Source organism: Astatotilapia calliptera, chromosome 1 (assembly GCF_964374335.1).
Source record: "Astatotilapia calliptera chromosome 1, fAstCal68.1, whole genome shotgun sequence".
Classification (NCBI taxonomy): Eukaryota; Metazoa; Chordata; class Actinopteri; order Cichliformes; family Cichlidae; genus Astatotilapia; species Astatotilapia calliptera.
Window position 1 is genome coordinate 11,764,450 of NC_137422.1, and position 10,848 is coordinate 11,775,297.

At 39.6% G+C, this 10,848-nt stretch overlaps 1 long non-coding RNA gene across 1 annotated transcript; it reads right to left on the reverse strand.

Moving 5' to 3' along the window:
* Positions 1-1,650: 1,650 nt before the first annotated feature.
* Positions 1,651-8,729, reverse strand: LOC145430937 (uncharacterized). Its single transcript, XR_013911279.1, has 2 exons — positions 3,743-8,729; positions 1,651-3,711 (listed from the first exon to the last, which is right to left on the reverse strand). It is a non-coding gene; the product is annotated as an uncharacterized LOC145430937 (long non-coding RNA).
* Between the last annotated feature and the right edge of the window lie 2,119 nt (positions 8,730-10,848).

The following is a 10,848-nucleotide window of genomic DNA, read 5'->3' on the forward strand; positions in this document are numbered from 1 at the left end:
AATTTGCACCAGAGGTACACTTCAACTGTGAGAGACAGAATGTGAAAAAGAAAATCCATGAATTCACATGGTAGGATTTGTAAAGAATTTATTCGTAAGTTAGGGTGGAAAATAAGTATTTGGTCACCTCAAACATGGAAAATCTCTGGCTCTCACAGACCTGTAACGTCTTCTGTAAGAAGCTTTTCTGTCCCCCACTCGTTACCTGTATGAATGGCACCTGTTTGAACTCATCATCTGTATAAAAGACACCTGTCCACAGCCTCAAACAGTCAGACTCCAAACTCCGCCATGGCCAAGACCAAAGAGCTTTCGAAGGACACCAGGAAAAGTATTGTAGACCTGCACCAGACTGGGAAGAGTGAATCTACAATAGGCAAGCAGCTTGGTGTGAAAAAAATCAACTGTGGGAGCAATCATCAGAAAATGGAAGACATGCAAGACCACTGATAATCTCCCTCGATCTGGGGCTCCACGCAAGATCTCATCCCGTGGGGTCAAAATGATCATGAGAACGGTGAGCAAAGATCCCAGAACCACACGGGGGGACCTGGTGAATGACCTGCAGAGAGCTGGGACCAAAGTAACAAAGGTCACCATCAGTAACACACTACAACGGCAGGGAATCAAATCCCGCAGTGCCAGACGTGTTCCGCTGCTGAAGCCAGTGCATGTCCAGGCCCGTCTGAAGTTTGCCAGAGAGCACATGGATGATACAGCAGAGGATTGGGAGAATGTCATGTGGTCAGATGAAACCAAAGTAGAACTTTTTGGTATAAACTCAACTCGTCGTGTTTGGAGGAAGAAGAATACTGAGTTGCATCCCAAGAACACCATACCTACTGTGAAGCATGGGGGTGGAAACATCATGCTATGGGGCTGTTTTTCTGCCAAGGGGACAGGACGACTGATCCGTGTTAAGGACAGAATGAATGGGGCCATGTATCGTGAGATTTTGAGCCAAAACCTCCTTCCATCAGTGAGAACTTTGAAGATGAAACGAGGCTGGGTCTTCCAACATGACAATGATCCAAAACACACCGCCCGGGCAACAAAGGAGTGGCTCCGTAAGAAGCATTTGAAAGTCCTGGAGTGGCCTAGCCAGTCTCCAGACCTCAACCCCATAGAAAATCTGTGGCGGGAGTTGAAAGTCCGTGTTGCTCGGCGACAGCCCCAAAACATCACTGCTCTCGAGAAGATCTGCATGGAGGAATGGGCCAAAATACCAGCTACTGTGTGTGCAAACCTGGTAAAGACCTATAGTAAACGTTTGACCTCTGTTATTGCCAACAAAGGTTATGTTACAAAGTATTGAGTTGTATTTTTGTTATTGACCAAATACTTATTTTCCACCCTGATTTACGAATAAATTCTTTACAAATCCTACCATGTGGATTCATGGATTTTTTTTTCACATTCTGTCTCTCACAGTTGAAGTGTACCTCTGGTGCAAATTACTGACCTCTGTCATCATTTTAAGTGGGGGAACTTGCACAATCGGTGGCTGACTAAATACTTTTTTGCCCCACTGTATCTATCTATCTATCTATCTATCTATCTATCTATCTATCTATCTATCTATTGTTAAGATTCATTATTGAGGAAGGGTACAAGAGGTGATCGAAGAATAACCACACCGATCCGGCCGGGTGAAGTCAAACGATGATTTTAATGAATACACGCGTGGGAAGACACTCTGTACGCAGACAGCCAGTAGTCTTCAACTTAATCAAAGCATGAACAGATATTTTATAGCATCAGGGTTTGTTTACTGACGCCCCTTCATACGTCACAGACACATTTTATACATAGATCAGATCAACATCATCATGACTTTTCACCCAGAAAATCATCTCCTATTTTCATGGCTTGGTACTTTCCGTTCTTATCTTAAAATGAATTGTTCCTCTTTCTTGCCGAGACAACAAGGACGGTTCCTCTAAATAAATTTAACTCTATGTGTGTGTGTCACGACCTCACATGCTCTTTCTCAATTCACCTGTTGCACTTCTGACCTTTTACCAGACCAGAAGCTCACTGAGACTATGTGTATGTCTTCTACTAAATAAATGTTTTAATCAAGAACCTCTACTAAAACCTTAATATAAAATGATCTGATCTTAAGGCCTTCTTAAAGCTATCTGTTACATTGTTAAAGCCTCGTCTTAGCCTGCGGCTCAAAATAACTTCCTGGTTTCACTTCTGCATACAACTTCCTGTCAGCCTGCAACTCAGTCTTTCTGAAAGAGACACTGTTTAAACCTTGGAATGCAATATCCATGCTGCAGATTATATTATTAATGCAATGACAATTATTTAACAATAGCAGTAAAATAATTTCCCTCCTCGACACTCCCCCTTTTGACCTCTGGAACACCAGAGGTCACAATACATTGTGTCCTCACGCAGACCCTTCTCTGGTGGTCTCGAACCTCGAGATCTCCAGGATCCTCGCCCCTCCTGTGGTCGCCGAGATCTTCTGCAAAGGAAACAAAACACCTTTTCTTGCATCTCCCTAACTTATCCTATCTGGGACTCTTTAATCAAAAGCATGATCCTAATTATGCTCTTAACTTATTGACTTGTATTTATGTATACTCTTCAACGTTACTCATCACTTTAAACTCTTTGAGCGCTGGTTTCACATCCGGTTGCTCGCTCTATTTTCCCTTATCTGATCATCAACATCCTGTGCACAAGTTGTCGCTGCTGCAAGTTAATCTACTCCAAAAGAAAACAACCACTTTAATCAATTAAGTTCAAGCATATAAGCAATTACTCCTGTATACATTTCATCATAACTAAATGCTGCCTTGAAACAACTCCTATGCGTTAACACTAACTTCATTTTAAAACCTCACATTTCCTATGTTATCACCTGTTTCGGTATAGCCTTTTTATTTCATTTTGCTCCTTTTAATGTAACAATACCTTCTAATTCTAATGTATCAGACTTAACCAAAACATATGCTTTCCTTCCTCTTTGGTCCTTCTTTAAGTTCAGTTAAAAGCTAAATGAATTTAAGGCCTTTTGCCTGGAATCAATACTGTCATGTGTGTTTCTTAACTCTGTGTCTGTAAGCGTGTGCAATCCTTCATGAACTCATATTATCCTCACAGTAGATTGGCTAATCATAGCGCTAGCCAAAGGCTCGTGACCCTCCAGAGACAAATTTGAGCCACAACTCCTTTAAAAGCACAAAATGCAATATGTATAAAAATCATTTCTATTTATAAGCTCCCCCTTTTATCCTAAAAATACCTCCTATGTAATATCTGTATGTGTAAGCCTACATTATAACCACTTCTTCTAAAGATCAAAAAATCAAACCTGTTCTACCCCTTCAACCCTCACTAATTTTCCCTCTAAGATTTATTCACAACTTTGAAAAACCGGCATTGTATCTTCTAAACAGGATTCATGGTCCTGGGCCATGTTGGCCCAGCATTCTTGGTTCCTTGTATTTTCGCTCCTTATTTAGGCCAGGTTTTCTGAGGTGTCCTGTTGTGGTGTTCCCTAAGTGTTTTTTCCCTTTGTGACTCTTACCCCCTTGTGCCCCTCTGTCTATTTATGAGCTCTCGTCTCTCTTTGTGTTTATTCCATGTTTCCCCCAGCCTGTTATGTCTGTGTTCTCCCCGTGCTCTGGGTGTATTTAAGTTGTGTCTTCTGATATTGTAGTTCCTGGTTCGTCTATATTGTTTCCCCTCGGTCTCCCTGCGTCTCTTGTGTATTTCCCCGGACCTCCCTGCATCCTCGTTTCTGGTTTGTGTTATTAGCTTACCCAGTTTTCCGGTTTCTTGTTTTTCCACCAGTGCTGTTTTGTGCCCACCGTTGTAAATAAATATTCACCTGCACCAGAGCTGCCGCCTTTTGGGTCCTTTTCTACAACTCCACACGGCTTGCCTCGCAAACCGTGACAAGTTCACTTTTAATCCTTTAACCTTAACTTAAAAATACCAGTTTCAGTTTTACCATATCCAAATGATCAAAAACCCAAAAGGTCCTAAAATGATCCTAAATTATTAAACAATTAAATTATTAAACCCTAAACCCCCCTTTATCTTGATACATTTCATGTGTCAAGATACTATACAAAACTTAAAACTGCTCAGTTTTCCCCACTCATGATCCAATCTATGTCATAAAAATAAACTTAAAACAGAACAGTTATCAGTCATGTGTTTCTACAAGTAATGGTAACTGAGTTACATCAAAAAATATTTCCCCTTTAGCATTTGGCATTCTCCCAACAATATACTATAATCTCATAATCTAACCCCAGTCAACAAAGCAAAACAGAAATTTTTCTGGTAAAAGCAAATTGTTTGTCCACATTAATTCATCCTCACTCACATACAGTCTCACATTCACTCACATGCAGTCACACCATGTATTTGCTAATGGTGGAGCTTCCCGCGTCAGATTCTCCACCCTCAGCAAAATGAGCTCCGTCATGTTTATTTTCCATAGGAAAATATTTCTTCATGCTTTTGGACTGGATTGACTCGCATAAAATCCTTTTTACAGGGACTTACGACCTTGATCAGTCCCCACAGGTAGCTCTCCTCAGCCAATTGTAATCTGGAAAGCCCCCTTATATTTGCTCCTCCCGAGAATTTTCAGCGCCGTTATTCACTGTTGCAGGCCTGCTTAAAACAGAAATGAAAAATAGAGCTGATTGTTAGCTCATAAAAACAAAACAAAATCACCTGACAGGTTTTCTTTAAGTGCACTGTTACAAAATAATGGGCCCAATTTTTTTAGACATGTCCATGTTTCCTAAAACTCCCTCTATTAAAAACAAAACAACAACAACAACCTACCTGACAGAATCAACCCATCACCACAACAACCTTAAACACACAAATCTTGCCACCACATAATTTCACCTCCTCAATACACCAAAAGTCTCATTAAAACCACTCAATTTGCACACAAAAATCACCCCCTTATACTCTTAAATTCAGCATAAGACCCCTTACGACATCATATAATCACTAAACTATAAATTCCCTACCCCAATCTGCACTTCTCGTCTCTGCTATGCTTCCTCTTCCTGAAAGTCACAGTCACACACACACTCCAGCTAATTTGCATACTGAGTCATCTCTCAAGAAGCTGTAACAACAGAAACATATGTTTAAACATTCCCAACTCATTAAATCATTTTATTTCTTCCAACAGTGATCACTAGTGTTGATCACTCAGTACGAGAGCACTCCTAAGTCACTCTTTTTTTAAAACTACTTTAATCCCTTTTTCGTTTTCATAACTCCCTTTGTCATATGGCTTATTCTATTCCTCAATTACAAACTCAAATGTATTTTATTAAACATTCACACCCTTGTATCATTCATACAAAATAGCAAGCTGTTCTTCATTGCCTATGTTTGTGTTCTTAGCCAGGTTTAATCAGTGTCTATGCATTAAACTCCATGAGCTTGTCTTGTCTTTATAAGTTTAATGCATTTTCTGTTTGTGTGTGTGAATTTGCATATGGTGCTTTTACAGTGTGTCAGACTCCTTCATAATTTTGCCTTTAAACAGTCAATTTTCTCCTCCCCAAATTTACTAACCCAAATTCTGATTTCCTACCTTAAATAGCAGCATTCCTTGTCCTCAGCCAGAAGGTAGGGCTCCACTTGCCACTTTCCACCTCCACCCTAGCCCAGCGGCCTTACCCGTCAGGTCCTGTCTTCTTACTGAAGCCGAGTATTCGTGACTGTGCCTGCCTTAGGTTGTCCCAGGGTTTCGAGGTGGGATCTTACCCGTCATGGGCTATCCAGCCTTCCATACTCGCCTGATACGGGGCCCAAGTGGGCAGGGGAGGGAACACACTGGCTCTGGGAATTAAAGGAATGTAAGCTGCTTCCTTCATTGCATCTTATGTTAAACTATCTCTATAATAAGCTATCTCAATTCTGACTCCTTCCTAGAATAATTTCACATATGGCACTTTGTGTATGTGTGTTTTCTATTCATTAATGTAATTGTCAGTTATTTTCTCTCTTCATTTTACTTTATTTATCTGTTTGTTTGTAACGTTCTACTTTAGTTCTACTAAACCTTGATGTAAAAAACAATACTCCCTTATTTCACGCACACACTCTGCATTTTGCCTACGCACACACTTCTCTCTCAGACTTCCTCTGTTCACACATCACCTTGCACTCACTCTACTATCAACTTTCATAGTGTTATTATTATTTAGTATTTTGTACACCTCACACAGAATCATTCAAATCGAGTACTCACAGCATTCACATCACAACCTTCAACTTTCACTTTCGATCCTGCAAGACGCAGAGATGGACATCTCCTTCACCTAACATAAAACTAAATTACCATATCAACATACAATTACTGAAATTCAAACTCAAATACACCGTTTGTTTTAATAAAGTCAAAGAGTAAACCGGTGTACCAAGTGTATGTACTTATGTGTTTTAAACTGAAAGAAAAAGAAACTCAAACTCTTATAACATCACTCATGCCTCTCTCAAGTTAAAAACACTTCCAAACTTTAAGACATCCTACTTTACATCACCAAAGAAATACCTCTCACACCTTTATTCATCATTCAAAACCTTCTAGTCACCGCATTCACACTTAAACTGTGACTAGAGTTAAGGAATATAACTCAACACACTTTCCTAAGAGTATTTTAGACATGCTTGTCATAATCAAAAAGAGCAAGTAAAAAACAAACAAACAAAAAATTGAAACCTCCATTAATTCTCACCGCACACACAAGAAATTGAAAAAATAAAACCCACCAGCAACTAATGCTGGAGAAAAGTTACTACTGAAAGTGATGTGTTAGTCTTAAGTATATACAGTGCACTCAATATATTTATATATCTACATCCAAACTCAGTCAATTACTATACATCCACTACGGCAACTCAAAACTTTATTTATAGTCCTCTAATAAACATGAATGGCATTTTAAACACACACTCAACAATGTTTGCAGCAGTATTTGTAAACCCAACTGTGGCTTAAACAGTTCACTGCTTACTCATTTGCATTTTCACTCACACACACCGTCTAAAAATAGCAGCAGCATTGCCTCAGACTCCTTTCACACAGAGATCTATTATTTTATATTCACAAAGACGTCTTATATTTACAACTGCACAGATTTTATGCCTTTTAACACCTACCGAATTTCGAAAAATTTAAGTTAACGGTCTAACCGATAAAAGTCCAACTTTTTGTAATCAATTAACCAGTATCTGTCCAACAGTTTCTGGCCTCATCTCTAAAGTCCCTAACTCAATTTAAAAGTGTCCAACACCCAAGGTCCAACCTTTGCTGCCCAAAAAAGCGCAGATACCGTTCCAAACGGTAAGGAGATTCTAACTCCTAGTTATTCTGGAGTGCCCCAAACTCCACAGTGACCAACTGACTATCCCTCTTCGAGGACAATGTCTAAGCGTCCTTGACATTGGCAAGCGTTACCTCTGAGCACTGCGCTTCCTACCAGTCCAACTGGCGTTCTAGAATAATTTATAATACTTTGAAACAACAATAAAACACCCAACAAAGTGTAAGACTGAAGCAGGTCCAACCTTATAACCAAAAAATAACCAAATTCCCTAACCTACTAAAATCATTTCCAGCAGTCCAACTGCTTCCCGCGGTCCAACCGCATTAAATCCTTTCCAGCAGTCCAACTGCTTTAAATCCTCAGTACTGTCATGAGATTCTCATCAAAATCAAAACAGACATCCACCAGTAACTTCAGTGAGTAGACTTAAATTTTATCATGTCCAATTTGGCACACTTTGGAAATAATTCAACAGGTAGTGCCTTACCTTTTGGATAAGCCGGCTTATGCCCACTCACTTAGACCACTGGAATTCACGTCTGCCCGTCAGACCACCCAAGACCCCGGATTTCTCCATCTAAACCTCCAACTCTCCCTCCTCAATAACCGGACGAAGCCCCCAAATGTTAAGATTCATTATTGAGGAAGGGTACAAGAGGTGATCGAAGAATAACCACACCGATCCGGCCGGGTGAAGTCAAACGATGATTTTAATGAATACACGCGTGGGAAGACACTCTGTACGCAGACAGCCAGTAGTCTTCAACTTAATCAAAGCATGAACAGATATTTTATAGCATCAGGGTTTGTTTACTGACGCCCCTTCATACGTCACAGACACATTTTATACATAGATCAGATCAACATCATCATGACTTTTCACCCAGAAAATCATCTCCTATTTTCATGGCTTGGTACTTTCCGTTCTTATCTTAAAATGAATTGTTCCTCTTTCTTGCCGAGACAACAAGGACGGTTCCTCTAAATAAATTTAACTCTATGTGTGTGTGTCACGACCTCACATGCTCTTTCTCAATTCACCTGTTGCACTTCTGACCTTTTACCAGACCAGAAGCTCACTGAGACTATGTGTATGTCTTCTACTAAATAAATGTTTTAATCAAGAACCTCTACTAAAACCTTAATATAAAATGATCTGATCTTAAGGCCTTCTTAAAGCTATCTGTTACATTGTTAAAGCCTCGTCTTAGCCTGCGGCTCAAAATAACTTCCTGGTTTCACTTCTGCATACAACTTCCTGTCAGCCTGCAACTCAGTCTTTCTGAAAGAGACACTGTTTAAACCTTGGAATGCAATATCCATGCTGCAGATTATATTATTAATGCAATGACAATTATTTAACAATAGCAGTAAAATAATTTCCCTCCTCGACACTATCTATAGTCTGACTTGGTGGCTGTGCTGCTGGGTGTGAATATTTAGCACTCAATCAAAATATACATATACATATATATAAATATAGTGAAGCTATCCAACTGTTTGAGAGCATAGAGGCGTGTCTTTGGTCTCAGCCAACCTCATTTAATCAAAACATAGTTTATCATGTAGCTTACTGGCAGGGAAGCTTTAATCAGAGGTTTTCCAATACACCTCTATGAAATGTTATGGCACAAAGGAAGCACTGATTTTAGGCTCTCAAGTAGAGCTCTAAATCCACAAAAAAACTTGTAAATAAGCATTTTACATAAGGCTTAACTCTAGCCATGCAACCATGAGTAAATATTTCCCTCCACTGCAATTTCCTAGCAGACTTTTTACATTATTTGCAGACCATTTGCACAACATTTCAATGAAAATTGTCAAACTAGATCATTTTATTGTTTCACTGTAGATTGTTTTGATAAGATGTATGCCTCTTGTAATTATCTGCTGCATAGAGATTTCGTACCAGGAGAGGAGAAGAAATATTTGTGGTGTCTTGGAGTTAAAATATAGCACCTCTCACTTCATAAATAGCAGCTGTAACAGACTTGTGCTTTCAGCAGACACAGACGCATTCAATGCTCCACTGAGGTAATTTTCTTGGAAAACTTCCAGCAATGTGACTATTTTGCCGCGTGTAACAGAGGACATCAGCGTGACGTCGCAGTCAGCCCACTCCTTCACACCGCACAGGTCAGAGGTCAACAGAAGAGCATTTCAGGACAGACAATATGGCTCCCTGGAGGTATGGATGAAGCTACAGCTTGTCTAGCCATCTGCTTCAACCTGCCCCCATTACTCCAGCTGTCTTCACACTCTCACACACACTGGTGTGACACAGTGGTTGACTCCTGCTCTTTGTGCCTCTTGAGATCTCCAGAAGACTGAGTGCTGCACAAAGCAGGTATGTTATACCAAGCTCACTTTGGTAGTTCATGGCATTGATCCATACAGCAGGACAACTTTAAATGTAATTCAATGGCATGAATTCTAGTATATTTTAAGTTAGGCTGTAGTTGCAGTCACCTGGGGCAAGGCCTCGCCTGAAGGCAAAATGCTTTAAAGTAATTGACTAAATCTGTGAAGGTCTTTCTCTATTTTTCACCCCTTAAGTTAATTCTTCAGTTACATCACTTTCATCTGCCTTTTCAAGCTGTCACAGTGAGCCTTGCAGCCTTTTTAAACATTTATTTTCATCTATGATCCTTAAAAAGTCTTGTTAAATCCAAAAATCTGAGATATTACTTGATTAAAACATAAACTTCATGTGTGGTGTGTAAATATACTGACTAAAAATATAGGACAGGACAGTCTTACTTTCAAGAACTGAGATATTAAGTTTGGTCTTATTACATGAAACACAGACACACAGACACACACCAGAATTACTCAGAAAGAAATGTGACTGCACAGTAATGTGAGTGCCAGCCATATTACAGAAAACTGTCATTATAAGACAGGGAGAATTTTGCTCTACCGTGATTTATACTGACTCTTGGGTGATTCTGGAGCAAAAATGAGTCAATACAGACGTTGTCCGCCAAATGAAATCAGTAAGTTTTGCACTGAATAATTCATGCTGCTTTCACTCTTTGCTGAGCGGCTGTATTTAATTTCAGACACTGAGTGGAGTTTAGGGCTCTGTTCTGTTTGTTCACTAGATGTCAGTGTAGTTTCTTGTGATAAAGTTCTGCTAATTCTGCCTAAATCACATATGCACATCTTTGAGCAGTAACATGAGATTTTATTTAAAATTCAAACCGACAGCTTGCTCTGTAACACACACACACAGATGTTGATGATTAGCCTGTTAAATGTGCTATTACAAATGATTGATGAAGGATGCCTCTTGTTGCCTACTATGAACTTCATATTACTTACAGAGGCAAAAGTTGGTCTGGAGGCATGGATCCGTCCTTCTTTTATATACAGTCTATGATCTGTATAAACCCACAACAGCACCAACAAACAAAATAGCATCGACTGCAGCGTTCAAGTATTCATAATTTCAAATGTGAGGCTGTTAAGGAGGGACATGTGCATAAAGCAGTGTACAGGAGGTCTGTAGTTT